We start from the raw sequence: 16,045 nt of genomic DNA on the forward strand, positions 1-16,045 counted from the left end.
CGCCTTTAGTAAGATTTCAATTCATTTTTTGGATATGTTAAGTGCTAAGCACTGTCCTAAGCACTGTCAAATCTCCTGGGTGGGATCTGAATCTGATGGCCATTTGTTTCTGGCACCGTTGTGTTCCCTGAGCGGCACCACAGTGATCCACATGAAGACGTGCCTTACCAAATGTGACCAAAGGGAGCCAAGAAGAAAGAGGCTGAGGAGCTTTCCGGGAAACTTGAAATGGTGTGAAAGCAGTGGCTATGTTCACTGTAAGGAAAGTGGAACAACACTAGTCACCAGGACTCCAGGAACTGAAATTGCATCTGATGGATGAAAAAGTCAAGTTGTTGAAGTGAATATTGCTGATCTGCATTTAGAAAATGCAAGATACCATATATACTCGTGTATAAGCCGAGCTTTTCAGCACAAAAAAATGTGCTGAAAAAACTGGGATTCAGCTTATACACGGGTCAGTGGTACCCCAGCGAGGTGTAACATCTCTCTGGACCCCTCCCAAGCCCCCTCCGCGAGGTAGCGGGATGAGCGCCTGTTATCTCGTGGGTGATTGCCATTTCTCCGCTGTTCATTCAAAGTCACGCTGACACTGCAGGGCTTTGAATGTTTGTTTACTCACATCTAATCAATCAGAGCCGTCCTATGACATGGACTGCTCCAATTTGCAGAAGCACCCGTAGTGATTCACTTACGCCAGCAGCTGAACTGGTAAGGATGTGTCTGTGTCTGCGCTCTGTCTCTCCCCTCTGGTCTCTGTGTTAATTCACATCCTGCATCCCCCGCCTGCACAGACTCCTCTCCTCCTCCCAGCTAATGCATAGCGGGGGGTGGGGAGGTGGGGGGGGTGGCATTACCATGAAAGTTCTTTTTCAAAGTGTTTTTTTTATCCTATTAGAAATGGATACTCTTGAACAAAAACAAAAATGCTGGTCATATGAGGCTGGTTTCAAAATGAAGGTTATGTCAAGAGCAGAAGAGAGCAATAACAGTATTGCAAGAAGGGAATTCTGTGTTGATGAAAAGCAAGTGAGGGAGCGGCAGAAAATGAAGGCTGACTTGGAACAGATTCCAAAAGCTAAAAAAGCTTGTCATGCTTTAACGTCTTTTTATGGGGCTCCAGAGAGTGAATTGAATAAATAGGTTATGGAGTGTCATCAAAATGTTTAGTGTGTAACATGCATGGGAATCTGCATACATGCTCTACAAATGGCTAAGGATGACAAATATAAAGCACCAGGCATTGAAAAATTTGCTGCATCAGCAGGATGGTGTACCTGCTTCATGAATAGGTTTGGCCTACTATGTTTGAGACAAAGAACAAAGATTTCCCAGAAATTTCCACAAGACATTGAAGAAAAAATTATGTCATTTCAATCATTTATTATAAAACAAAGAAGGATTTATAATTATGATCTGGCAGATATTTGGAATATGGATGAAACTGCCATGACTTTTGATCTTTCAAGCAACAGAACTGTGGCAAGTTTAGGAGAAAAATACATTTTTCTCCAAACCACAAGAAATGAAAAAAAAAACACTTTACAGTTGTTTTATCATGTTTGGCTAATGGAACTAAGCTGTGTCCTGTCATTATTTTTGAAAGAAAGACCTTGCCTAAAAAGATCAATTTTCCACCAAGAATTAATGTGCACGCACATGTTAAAGGCTGGATGGATGAAGACGGAATAAAAAAATGGCTGGAGGAAATTTGGAACTGACGACCAGGAGCAGCCTTAAAGAAAAAGCCATCGTTACTTGTTTGGGATATGTCCAGAGCCCACCTAGCAGATGACATAAAAAATTGGCAAAATCTAGTAAAGTTACTTCAGCCATTATTCCAGGTGGGCTTACATCTGTACTGCAGTCTCTGGATGTATCTTTGAATAAGCCTTTTAAAGACTGTGCGCGAAGGATGTGGCATGAATGGATGTCATCTGGTCAAGCCCAAGTAACAAGAGGAGGAGATCTCATGAAGCCTGACATAGAATTAATAGCAAAGTGGGTTCGAGAGCATGGGAAGACATTCCAAAAGACATGGTGTGATGTGCCTTCCAGAAATGTAGTATTAGTAATGCTATGGATGGCAGTGAAGACTGTGCTTTGTATGAAAATGACAGCAGTGATGGTGATGACGGCGATCTCAGTGAGGACAGCGTCTATGATGACCTCACACCAGCTGAAGCTCTGCATTGGGATACGGATGATGATAAGGAATCCAGTTTTGAAGGATTTTAACTCTTTACATTTTAGCTTGATTGCTAATTGAACTCAGGGAATAGTACTCTTAAGGGATCATTGTTGATACCTTATTGTTTTTGTTGAACCTATTTTCCATTTACTGTGCTGGTTTACTAATATTAAATGACTTATTGTCCTTTAATTTATGTTTTTATTTAAAATAAATATTTAAATACATCACCCCACTGATGTCTCAATTTTTAGTAATTTTACTTTCATTTGTTTTTATTATTGAAACTCACCAATAGCTTCTGCATTTTCTACCCTAGGCTTATAGTCGAGTCAATCAGTTTTTCTGGTTTCCCAGGTAATAATTAGGATCTTGGCTTATACTCGGGTCAGCTTATATTCGAGTATATATGGTAATCACTGAGGACGTTCAGTGCAAAACCTGCCTGACCACCTTCCCTGGCATGGATCTTACACGTCACAAGATATGCTCCGTAGTCCAAAAATTGATGCACTATGATGGAAGGTCATATTTATATCAAGGCCACCGCTCTATGTTGGTTTCACTAAAAATTGCAACCATCAGATTCGGAAGACCTCTTAGGCTCAGCACCTGCAGGTCCGCCAACCTGAAAGAAAATTATGGAAACTGGGACCTGAGAGGTGCAGACAAATGACTTGAAAGAAGTGATCAATAAATTGATTCCAGACAGCTCTGGGATAGACATAGAAAAGGGCTTGCCAATAATATTCATCCTCGCCATGATTTATTTGTCAGAAAAGTGGAAATACTGGAGATGAGACAGGTGCTAAAGTGGAGTGAGCTGTTGGAAGGCTATGAGCCACCTGTCCAAGAATTTGTTTAAAATTCACAGACTTTTAATGGTGACAACAGTTGTGTTTGTAAAGCACCCAGGTAAATAAAACTTTATTTGGACACAGGTTGTCAAAAGGCCTGAAATCTTTTGAGTTCTACAAAGCCCTGGGATATAAGGTCATTAGAATTTCTTGGGAAACTCAATTGGGAAAAGAGTATCTGTAGTTTCCAGGTCCCCAGGAGAGTCCTTTTATTCCCAACATAGGCATGACTACTACCTTGTAGGGAAAGAAACGGAATCTTTGAGAGGTGAAATGACTGTGAAGTAGCAGAGCTGGGATTCAAAGGGACATTCATTTGGAGCCCAGGCCTAAGAGATAGAAATCAAGCAAGCCTGACTACCAAGACTAACCAGCATCTGTGTCCTTGCTCTTGCTTTCTTAAAGCCCAGTACTCTGAGTGGGTCATGACCTTGGTGATTTGAAAATCCAGGTTCCCATGTGATGCAGAAGAAAGCACTGGCTGTCAGTGGAAGAACTGGTTCCCAGACTGACTTCCCATGTCCAGAACCAAGTCGTTTCCTTTCTATGGTGCATGGTCTCTCTGCAAGTGGAAGGTTTCTGGAATTTCTGGTCTTTGTGAGCAGCGAGGGGGTTTCCCTTACACGATAAGCCCCACCCACCAGGCTTGCCGGTATCTATTTCTCTGCTTCGATGTCTTTCTTTCCTCCACTAGCACTAGCGATTCCAGCGTGGGCTTCCAGGCTGAGGGTGGGGAATGGATTCTTCGCAAAGACATATGGTATCCCAGTGCAGCCGGCAGTCCCATCTCGAGGGGAAACCATTGTTCATTCATCTGGACCGAGTGACATTCTTTATGCAAGAATAACTCTTGATTAAAGGGTGAGTTTTAATGGAAACTAATTAGGCAAACTCTTTAGCCTGGGCATAATGATCAAATGAGCTGTCACACTGTACCTGATACAATGATCTCACTCGCTACAAGATTTTATTCCTTAGCAATTACACTCCCACATGGCACTGCATGCCGTTATTGCCTGGAGCACACATGTCAAATTAAAGAGCAACTTATGCACCTGATATTTAATTATTGCCTAGTACCTACAGACACCCGGGGAATGTCAAAGTGAGCAGCCCTGCTCGGGAGAAACAAAAACTCTAATCTTTCTCTGCAAGGGAGTGGGGGGAAATAGGGATAAAATATGTATAGGCTGCTATAGTTTCCAATGCAACCATCTTATAATTCACAGTTACAAAACCTGGTTTCTCCAACCTTGAATAATTTACCTTTTTTTTTTCTTCTTTCTTCCCTTCATCCTGAGCAGTCGGCAGTAGGAGAGTTGCAGGTCAAGGCACAGGGCCCTATTGGCATTTGTTTACCTCCCTGATTGACGTGGTCCAGAGCTGGTCAAAGAGGAGTTCTTCTTGCAAGTTATTCCTTCCCTAACAGGCTCTGACAGGAAGGAGGGTGCGCACATGCCTCGCTGCCCCTAAGGGAAGTGTTTGCCTTCCAGGCTGAGCGCTCATGATGTCCCATCGTTTGCTTCAGCCATACTCAGTAACAAACGTGAGAAGTTAAAACTCAACCAAAGTTTCTCCCCGGTGCACATGTCCAAAAGTTGAGATGGTGAGAAGCATTGAGTTGGGAGGGCCAGTCTCTGTTGACTGGGAATTAAAGTAATCTAAAGCATGTTTCAAACATACCGATGCCAGAATCCCTTCATCGACTGATTAAGATAGGGACTGGGGAAGAGAGCTGGATAATTGTTAGTTTTTCTGGTAGCTTTTGTTTCTAGTAGGTTGAGCACCATGGGTCTGGATAGCCAAAAGTCATGCACAGAAAAAGCCTTAGAGTGAAAGTGGATGATCTCACCATCAAGGTTATCCATTCTCTGATGGTTCTAGGGCAGTGGTTCTCAACCTGTGGGTCACGCCCCCTTTAGGGATTGAACGACCCTTTCACAGGGATCACCGGATTCATAACAGTAGCAAAATGACAGTGATGAAGTAGCAATGAAAATAATGTTATGGTTGGGGGACACCACAGCATGAGGAGCTGTACGAAAGGGTGGTGGCATGAGGAAGGTGGAGAAACCCTGCTCTAGGGGAAGATCTCTTCTTGCCACTCACTCCCAGTTGGCCGTAGCCCCTGTGTTCCTTGGACCGTAGCCCCTGTGTTCCTTGGGCCACTGCTGCAGCACAACTGTGAGTCATCTCCTTTCCTCTTTCATAAAGGCACCAAGCAGATTGGATTCGGACCCACCCTATTCCAGTGTGACCTCATGTTAACTGATAACATCTTCAGAGACCCTGGTTCCAAACAACCTCCTGTTCACAGATATTAGGAGTTAGGATTTCAACCTACTTTTGGGGTGGGGAGGCACACTTTAATCTGTTAAAGTCTATTCAACCAAAGCCGTCTCCTCAGTGGGAGTTCAAGAGGGGCGTCCCCATGATCCCAGCAACCATCTGTGTCCCCCAGTTGAGCAAATTTCCAGAGTATCTTGGTCCTCTTGGCTCCAGATAAAGAAATTCAATTACCCGTTATCAGAATTGCACTGCCTAATACTAAAGTGCCTTAATAGGAGTGCTTTTGTATTTAGTAAACTGCACAGCTTGTGAAAACCCCCTCCAAACATCTGGCAGGAGGCCCAGCAGAGGTAAGGTTGGAACCTCTAATGATGACAACATGTAAACAAGTGTTTTGTCTCAACTGATAATCATTAACTTCCAGTGTCAGCCTTATCCCCAGAGGTCTGATTCCTCAGCCTTGCAAAGGTTTCTGGGAAACAGCAGCTGGGGTGGGGCCTATATGCACCCGGGAGGGAGGGAGGGAGGGAGGGAGGGAGGGAGGGAGAGAGAAGGCAGACCCGTCACTATCCACCTGGAGAAGCAGGAGGGAAGGGGAGCAGCCAGGAAGCAGATGCCTCTTACAAAAGGGAGTCGAGCCTGGTAGGCCTACATCCCTTTCAGGAGCCCCTGAGTAGAGCTAATGGTGATGCTCCCAACTACTGACCAAAAGGCTGGAGGTTCAAGTTCATTGAAGGCTCCTCAGAAGCAAAACCTGGCAACTGACTTCCGAAAAATCAGCCACTGAAAACGCTACACCCCCAAACCAAACTCTCTGTCATCAAGTCAATGCTGACTCATAGTAACCATCTGTGCATTTCCAAGACTTTCTCCTGAGTAGCTCTGGTGGATTCGAACTGCCAACCATGAGGATCAAAGCCCAACTTGTAACCACTACATCACCAGGGCTCCTATTAAAACCTTTAGAACACAATTCTTCTCTCACACTGTGAGTTGGCTCGAACTGGGTAGTATTGATTTGGATGCTAAGTAACCCCACACCTGCTCAACCTCAAACATCCATTCATTCAACCAACACTAAATGCCTGATATGTACCAGGCACTATGTGTAAAAAGATCAACTAGACTTACATGGCAGGTTGAGTTGCCCAGGGGACGGACTTTGAGACAAGCATTAAGTGGGAAGAGGTTACGTGTTTTTAGAATGTGCATACATGGAAGGGAGGCAGTAGGATTGAGAGGCAGAAACAAAAGCCCAGCTAAAAAGACCTCAGCTGACACCATGGGTAGCTGACAGTTGGGATGACTGTACTGTCACCCACGGTTGGCATAGAGATCCTGTCTACCCCAGGTAATCAATCACTAGGAGCTACTGCCCCTGCAGAGGTTTGAACTTGGAAGAGACAGATGTCAAGAAACGTAACGGAATATAGCATACAATACAGCATCAGAGGATTCCTTCACAATAGAGACCCCGGGCTCCATAGTGCAGTAGGCCACTCACAGTGAGTGGTTCTCTTTCCCCAGAACCCACGTGTGCCAGGAACATTGCTAATGTTGATTCCTTTGATCGTCACAGTATGCCCGTGAGCTAATACCCATATCACCAAGAAAACCCAAAGTCACTGCCATCAAGTGGACCCTCCCTCGTGGTGACCCTAGAGCATTTCAGAGGCTCTACATTTCATAGAAGCAAGCTGTCAGATGTTTCCTCTGTTAAGTGACTGGTGGGTTCAAACCAAAGCCCAATGCTGAACCCACCATGCCACCAAGATGGCAAATAAGGAAGTCAGAAATCAGAAGCAGTGACCTTACTTTGGCCTTGGAATTATGCTGTCTCGCTACCAGAAATTTTCATCATCTGCAAGAAGTACTCCTTGTCTTCCTCCAGCTAAAGATCCTGAAAATACCTTGCAGGAATCTTTTCAAAACCCAGATTATTTTACATGCTGTTATGGTTGTTGTGGGCCAACAAGTTGGCTTCAACTTACCGAGACACTATGTGACACTGCAGAACTGCCGTCTGGGAGCCTCTGTCATCTTTAGGGGAGGACATCACCAGATCTTTTCTCCCAGGGAGCCACAGGAGCGGTTGGAACCACTGACAGTTCCGTTCACAGCTAAGCACTTGACTACTGTGCAGAGGACACATGGGTGGCTAGCATCCACCACTCACCAGGGACTGGTCTAGTGTTTTCCATCTATTAATTACTGTGTTTCTCCCCAAAGCCCTCTAAGAGAATATTTTCATCACTTGTCCCTTAATGATGAGAAGGTTAAGGTTCATAGCAGCTAAATAACTTGTCCAAGACTCCAAGACAGGATTTTAACTCAGGTGAACTGTTCCCATATGTTGTACTACATTGCACGCCAGACTGCTCCTTCAAAGCAAAGATGTAGCGACCTTGCCTAATACACTTTGGACATATTATCAGGAGAGGCCAGTTCCTGACAAAGGACATCGTGCCTGGTAAGGTCCAGGGTCAAGGCAAAAGAAGACCCTGGGTGGGCTGAATGGACCCAGTGGCTGCAGCAATGGGCTCAAGTGTAACAACAATTGTAAGGAGGATGCAGAACCAGGCAGTGCTTTGCTCTGGTTTTCGTAGGAAACAGGCTTGATGGCCCCTGAGAGCAAGCCTTAGTGTTCTGATGGCCAGTCTGCCTCTCTTCTGATCTGCCTGTACATGGAAAGCAGGCTCAGTCCTGTTCCTCCTCACAGCCCCAGTGTCTTAGCTAGGGTTCGCATCGCTTCTTTGTAAGATGTTTCCTGAAAAACTGATGTTTTGCACCTGAGCATTTTGAAAACAACTTGATGTGCTTTCTATGGGCAGAGCCAAGAAGAAAAGGCAGACAAACACATACATACCATTTGTTCTCTTGTGACATTGAGATCATGAGTGAATTTTGATTCTTTTAGTATCTGGATGCTAATATAAGACTGTTTTTTTAAGAGCTCAAAGTGCATGATGGTGGAATTTCTCTCCATCTCCTGTCATTGTTATCGAAACGACATCCCTTACAGCGCTCGATTGCACTGTTAGTGGGATGCAGGCTTCCCCGTGCTATGATTGCGGGATGCAGGTTGCAGCCTAGACTTTACTGTATGCTGATGTCTTTCCAAGGATCTCAGAACAGTCCTTCTGAGTTAATGTGTGAAGCTCACATCGCCCTTGACAAATGAGTTATTACTGAAACCTAAGAAATGGCACGGGGAACTTCCCAGGGGAAGTTTGTGACAGCCCACCTGAAGCCCACAGCCAAGCCCACTTTCATTGTTCGTTAACATCAACTTGGCTCAGACCCATGGTGGCACCCTGCACCACAGACAGACACATTGCCTGTTCCTGCGCCATCTCAACCACCATGGGTAGGCTCAAGTGCATTGTTGCAGCCCCTGTGGATGCTGAGCACCTGCAACCTAGAGGTCTTGTATCAGACAATGCCCTGTTGTGATCCATAGGGTTTCCACGGACTAAATTTCAGAAGATCACCAGGCCTTTCTTCCTCATCGACCTTAGTTTGGAAGCTTCACTGAAGTCCATCTATCTTAGTGACCTTGGTGGTATTTGATATGCTGTTGACATAGTAGCGTGCAAGCCATTGCAGTGCCACAAGCTGGAGGATGGAGAGTGGAATTGAATCCTACTGGCTGAAAATGTACTTGAACTCTTCAGACCTTTGAACTACTAGGATATTTTAAAGGGCTGACCCTGGTAGACATTATATAGCTGCTGGATGAAAAACAAAACAAAACAAAAACGCCAGCTAAGGCAAAGCTCTATGACAGATATGGTACTGGGTCCTCTCATCTCACTCCCACGCTTGCTGTTCATTCTGTACTCATCCATTCCTTCTTTCATTCATTCAACAAGTATAGTTGAGGTCACACTGTAGGCTAAGTCGTCTCCTGAGCTCTAAGATGCAGCGATGAAGAAGGCAGATGCATTCCTCCCCCACCCCTACCCCCTTTGGAGCTTAGAGTTCAGTGAAGGAGCTCTTGTGGTACAATGGTTAGAGCTCTCAGCTGTTAACTGAAAGGTCAGCTGTTTGAAATGACCAGCTGCTCCTCAGGAGAAGGATGTGGCAGGACACTCTTGGAGATCCAATGGGACAGTTCTACTCTGTCCTCTGGGATCACTTTGAGTCATAATTGATTTGACAGCAGTGAGGTTTGGGTATAGTCCATTGAGCAAAGACAAACAATAGACAAATGAATTATATGATGTCAACTCTTGATAACTCCTACAGAGTAAATAAAAGAATAATAGTATGGAGAGCAAATGAGGTGCAAGGAGAGATTGGTTTGACAGGGTATCTGGGGCTGGTGGGGGACCCAGATAATGAGTTGACATTTGAACTAAGGCCCGAATGAAGTAGCTAGTCTTCAGAAACTCTGGGAAAATGGGCAGGAAAAGCAAGTGCAAAGGTCCTTAGGCAGCATGCCACTTACAAGTGTTTCAGAAGCAGAAGTCCATGTGGCTTGGAAAGAAATGAACAGTATGGAGGAGCAGTAAGATATCAGGCTTGAGAAACAAGCAGAGAAGGGCACAGGACATCCAAGCCCTCACAGTAGAGTGTGGACTTTGTTCCTGGTGTGGTGGGGAATCACTGCAGAGCTGCCGAGTAGACACTGTGTCTTGCAGTGGATTCTGACTCACAGCGACCCTTTCAGAGTAAAATGATCCTCATGGTTTCTGAGACTGTCCATCTTTATGGGAGCAGACAGGTGGATTTGAACTACCCACCTAGCCATTAACAGCTCAGCACTTAACTCACTACACCTCCAGGAAAAATAAATTCTATACGTTTTTCTCTCTCTATTAAACAAACAAAACTCATTGTCATTGAGTCAATGCTGACTTAAGTCTATCATACTGATAGATATACATGTCCCTACAGGTGACAAAAATGAAAGCAGGAGGACTCGTGTCATTTTCCCCTGGGGATCTGGCCTGATGCTTAAGCTCCTATTTCTGATCCCAGGGTTTCAACTTAGCAGTGTGGTTTAGCAGTCACCTACCCAACCCAAGCTCCTCACTATTCACCTATCCTGCTGCTAGTACCTTCAACCACCCTCCCCAACCAGCTGGCTGCAAGAGTAGATGGGTGGTTTGGCTCATAAGTATTACTTGTGAAACCCCAGGGCATAGACTGCAAGCTTTTTGAAAACAGAGCAAGCCCTGATTGCTGAAGACAAAGCGGGTGCATGAGCAAATGTGGTGAAGAAAGCTGATGGTGCCCAGCTATCAAAAGATAGAATGTCTGGAGTCTTAAAGGCTTGAAGGTAAACAAGCAGCCATCTAGCTGAGAAGCAACAAAGTCCACATGGAAGAAGCACACCAGCCTATGTGATCACATGGTGTCGATGGGATCAGGCATCAAAGAACAAAACATATCATTGTGAATGAGGGGGAGTGCGGAGTGGAGATCCAAAGCCCATCTGTAGGCAAATGGACATCCCCTTACAGAAGGGTTGTGGGGAGAAGACAAGCCAGTCAGGGTGCAGTTTAACAACAGTGAAACATACCATTTTCCTCTAGTTCTTTAATGCTTCCTCCTCCCCATTATCATGATCCCAATTGTACCTTACAAATCCGGTCAAGACCAGAGGATGTACACTAGTACAGATAGGTACTGGAAACAGGGAATCCAGGAGAGATGAACTCCTCAGGACCAGTGGTGTGAGTGGCGATACAGGGAGGGTGGAGGGAAGGTTAGGTAAAAAGGGGGAACAGATTACAAGGATCTACATATAACCCCCTCCCTGGGGACGGACAACAGAAACATGGGTGAAAGGAGATATCAGACAGTGTAAGAATTTACATCATCATCATCATAATTTATACATTATCAAGGGTCTGTGAGGGAAGAGGACAGGGAAGGAGGGAGAAGATGAGGAGCTGATATTAAGGACTCAAGTAGAAAGAAAATGTTTTGAGAATGATGAGAGCAACAAATGTACAAACGTGCTTGACACAATGGATGTATGCATGGATTGTGATAAGAGTTGTATCAACCCCCAATAAAATGATTTAAAAAAAGAAAGCAAACAGAGCAAGCATTTACATTGCTTATCAAGATTTCCCCAGCATCAACCACAGAGAAAGTGCTCCAACAACACTGGCTGCTTGAATGGACGGCTATAAATCAGCTGACTGCTCCATCAGGCTGAGATGGAGGGAGCTCCATCGTTGGAGCTGGAGCCAGAGGATGCAAAAGCCCTGCTGCTCCACAGACACCTCGCTGTCTTGAAAGCTCCATGCTGCTTGGGGTGCAGCCGCCCAGAGTCCCCTAAGTGGATCGAGTGGGGCCTCAAGGCTCCCAGGTTGGTTCATTAGTGGCCTGCCACCAGACATCTGCAATTGAGTAATCCCATGTTAACTACTGCCTCCCCCATAAGGAGCACTCAGAACCATGGTTTATATAAAGCCTGTTATGAATTTGAACAGAACCCACAAACGGGCAGTGGTTATGAACTGTGCTAGGGGTCTGAGCGTGCCCCCTGACTACCCAGCCCAGGCCCTGGCACAGGATGGAGCTGCACCGACCAAGGATGGGTTGCTTTGTAGCAGGGATAGCTAAGAGCAGGCACTCCGAGCCGGCTAGAAAGAGCGCCTGCGCTGTGTCCCTTTTCTTCAGCAGGCTGGCGCCAGCCTATCAGAATTCAAGGCCGACTAAGAGCAAGATGAGAACATTAGGTCTAAAAGAGTTATTTTTTATGATGAATTTTTCCAATTATTTTTTCGGTTATTTTCTCAATCTCTCTTACTGTCTCATCTCCTCATCTCTATATAAATGTATAAACATATCAAATCGTTGGTTCTGCTTTTATTGAGGAAAAAAAAGTGTTTGGGTTTTTGTGTGTGTGTGTGTGTGTGTGTGTGTGTGTGTTTTTTAAGACCACTCCACACTTAGGCTTAGTGAGGAACCGGTGAAGGATTTTAGAGCAGTCAGAACGCTGTCTCTGTGGACCTGGTCCCCATTACTGTCTCTACAGTATGGCTGCCTTGGGTCTGCCTTCCCCTTTTTAATTTTATGATCATTTTATTGGGGGCTCGTACAACTCTAATCACAAAATCCGTACATGCATCCATTGTGTCAAGCACATTTGTACATTCGTTGCCTTCATCATTCTCAAAACATTTGCTTTCTGCTTGAGCCCTTGGTATCAGCTCCTCAGTTTTCCCCCATCCCTCCCCGCTCTCCCCTCCCTCATGAACCCTTGATAATTTATCAATTATTATTTTGTCATATCTTGCCCTGTTCGACGTCTCCCTTCACCCACTTTTCTGTTGTGCGTCCCCTGTGATCTGTCTCCTCTTTCGTTAACATGCGAAAGCAAATGAGCTGCATTTCTTGAGACTTAGTAGGGTCAGGCCCTCTGTTGAGGTGGCCGCTCGGTCAAACCGCCTTTGGGAACAGGCACCAGCCACACCCCCAATTCTAATATGTGGCAAGGGGACATGGAGGACGCTGGCTCAAGGTCACAGAGCTGGGCAGCCGCAGAGGCAGGACTCAAGCCCAGCCATTTTGAATCCAGAGAGAATCTTGCCGCACAGGACCTGCAGCAGAGTCTTTGCCAGCCCGGGGGCCCACTGCAGGCACACGTCTTTGGCTGTGGCCCTCCTCACGCCTTGGGTATGGCTCAAGTCCGTATGAAACAGGATAAAGGTCACAGCAGAGCTTCCGGGTGTCCCGGGAGGCTTTCTTCCTGGGGAACTGGATGGCAGATGGAGTCCAAAGGTGAGGAGGGAGTGGCAGCGTGACACAGGGTGGAAGACTAGAGATCTGGACTCTCGTCCTTCACCTGCCACCAAGGCACCCAGAGTGAGGTCAGTACTGCCTAAAGATGTGGGGTGAGGTGGGGAGCTGGCTAGAATGCAGAGGTAAAGGAAAGAAAAAGGCAGGGGTGAGAAGTCAGGACACTCCCATTAAACGCAGCTTAGGCTAAGCAAGGTCTTCTAACCTCCATCTTGCCCAGGTTTGCTTCTAGAAGCTCCGCAGCACGGTTGGACAGACCATGCCAGCTTCCCTGGATAACTGGGGGGACAGTGCCAAGGAGCGTGCCCTCTGACCCGGCCCCACGGGGGCCCTGTGGTATTCACCCAATCCAGCACTAGCTCCTGTCTGGCCTCGGGGGTTTTTTCCCCATCTCTGGAGCCAGGGACCCCATCTAACCAATTGGAATGGCTCTAACATCTTGAACAGTCCACATTCCCCAGCCTCGCTTCATCCACTGCAGATTCTAATATCCTTCGGGCCGAGGGATTTAATTTAGGTCAAATGATTTCCCTGCACATAATCAGGAGTGAAACAAAGGGCCCCTTTCTCTGAGTTCTTAGCTCGCTCGCACACGCAGGCACACACACTCACACACACACACACACGTACGCCCCCATAATGCTTATACAGCCCCCCCTGCCACGCACAAAGGCACACACACGCACACAGGCGCACGGAGGCTCAAGCACCTGGACTCTCAAAGCTGCTTCTTCCCCACCCCCACTCCTTCCCTCCACCCTTCCAGCCTCCACCCCCTTCCCACTCCCCTGCTGAGAAGCAGCGCCGGCTTTTGAGGGCGCTCTGAGGTGTGCAACCTGAGGGCCTGGTGCCCCCCAATGGCCCGGATCAGAAATGCAGCCCTGATTCCCGAACCGAAAGGCATTGGTGAAAGGATCATTTTGATCTCTTCTGACTCCCGCTGGGCAGGCTGCGTTCAAAGCCGCCCGCCCGAGATGCAGAGGGCCTTCTTGGTTTCCAAACCTTCAGACAAAGGTTCCCCTGCACGGCATTCCTGGTTCTTTCTCAATGGTCAGGGGTTTGCCAAAGGGCACTCTGGGCAGCCTTGGGCTAGAGTCGGCAAGTATTGGGGGAACGAGTGTTCTAGAAGCTCTGAATGCAGTATCGTTCTTAATCCTCACAACAGTCCTTCTTTCGTGGCAAGTATGATGATCATTTTCAAGAACTACAACTAAGAAGGAAGGATGCTAAGATATGAGTCGAACGCCAGCTCTCTTCTCACTTAGCAATTTACTCTCCTGAGTGCCACTCTGGAAATTCATTTGGGTCCCAGTGGTTCACTTTCCTCCCTCCAATGTCCATGGAGGGAGCACCTATCATGAACAAGGGCCTTTGTTCGGGAATGAGAAGTCAGCAACACATGAAATGTGAGATGTGAGGTTGCTCTTAGGGAGCTCCCAGTCTTCTGGAATCAGTGCTCTCTCATGCCCTCCCGGGTCCCTGACTGCCTGGGACCTTAGGGTTCCTTCTGTACTCGGTTGGACATAGGCCCCGCCAAGACCACGAGGTGGGGGTGGGGGGGCAGTTGAGCAAGTCCAGGGCCACATGAGGAACAGGGAGGAGCCTCGGACAGCTGGCCCCCCAATTGCTGCCCTTGGTAGCATACCAGAAACTTGGGGAAGTGCACTGCGGAGGCCGGGTTGGGGTGCAGAGAGAAGCATCAGCAGGGAGACCAATCAAGAGCTGGAAGATGAAGCGATGGAGCCATGCTTTCAAATAACTGTGATTGCTACCACCCGGTGCGTTCAGACATCCAAAGCCCCTGCAGGCAGCCCTCTTAGTCACACCTCTGTTTCCTTAGTCACACTGCCCTAAACTCACCAGGCTACCGAACAACCACAACATACAGTCATACAGTCAATGTTGACTCACCTCATATGTGTTTCCCGCCCCCCCCCGCCCCGCTGCAGAGGGTGCCCACCACTGTAACTGTTTACAGGCATAGAAAGCCCAGTCTTTCTCCCTCCGAGCTGAGCTGCTGGTGGTTTCAAACACCCATGGGGCTCACAGTCCAAAGCAAAACCCCTGCGCCACCAGGGCTTCAAATACCAGCTCTCCGCACATGCTCTTTCTCTTCCTAATTGCTGGGCCAAATAATAGGCGAATGGGATACTAAAATGTCTGCGCTGCAGAAAATCACCCAGGCCAACCCTGTGTATAAATAAAGAAGGGATTTATCTGAGCTCACACACCCACTTAGTAGCGTAGGGAAACCTAGAATTCAGCCATGCCTGCTTGTGTGGGGACTTTCTCCTATGTTCCCTCTTCCCTCCACACTTAACCCGACACTGATGGGAGTCCACTTCAATTCCAAAGCATCTTTTCTTTCTCCTCTACATATCTTCCAGCCAAGTACATAAGATCTCTGATGATCTCTTTAGCTTTCCAAAAACCTTTATTCTCAACACCATAAATGCTTTTAATAAATAATGTTTTTAATAAATGCTTTTAATGCTTAAAATCTTATGAGTGAGTGAGTGAGTGGGTAGACGGGTGCACAGTGGAGATATAGATGGATGGCTAGATGGATGGATGAATGGATGAGTGAATAGATCAGCAAACACCTCAGTTGCAGACTTCTGATTTCTAGAACTCTGAGAGAATAAATTTATGTCATTTTAAGTCACGAAGTTTGTAGTAATTTATTATAAAAACCATAGAAAAGGTTTTAAAGTTGTTATCGAGAGGAGGAGGTTCAGAATTTCAAACCTCTCCACTCTTCGGTTCTTATTCATTCACCAGAAAGATGTCGGGTGAGGGACAAAATCGAGACAAGAGGCAGAGAAACGGTTTGAACACAAAGAGTATGTTTATTGAAGGGGGACGCTTTGGAAAAGAAATCCTAAAATGTCTGACAGAATGTAAACCCAGACCTGAAATTCCAGTGACAGACCTCCTACCATAGGCT

The sequence above is a fragment of the Tenrec ecaudatus genome, chromosome 4, assembly GCF_050624435.1.
Source record: "Tenrec ecaudatus isolate mTenEca1 chromosome 4, mTenEca1.hap1, whole genome shotgun sequence".
Classification (NCBI taxonomy): domain Eukaryota; kingdom Metazoa; phylum Chordata; class Mammalia; order Afrosoricida; family Tenrecidae; genus Tenrec; species Tenrec ecaudatus.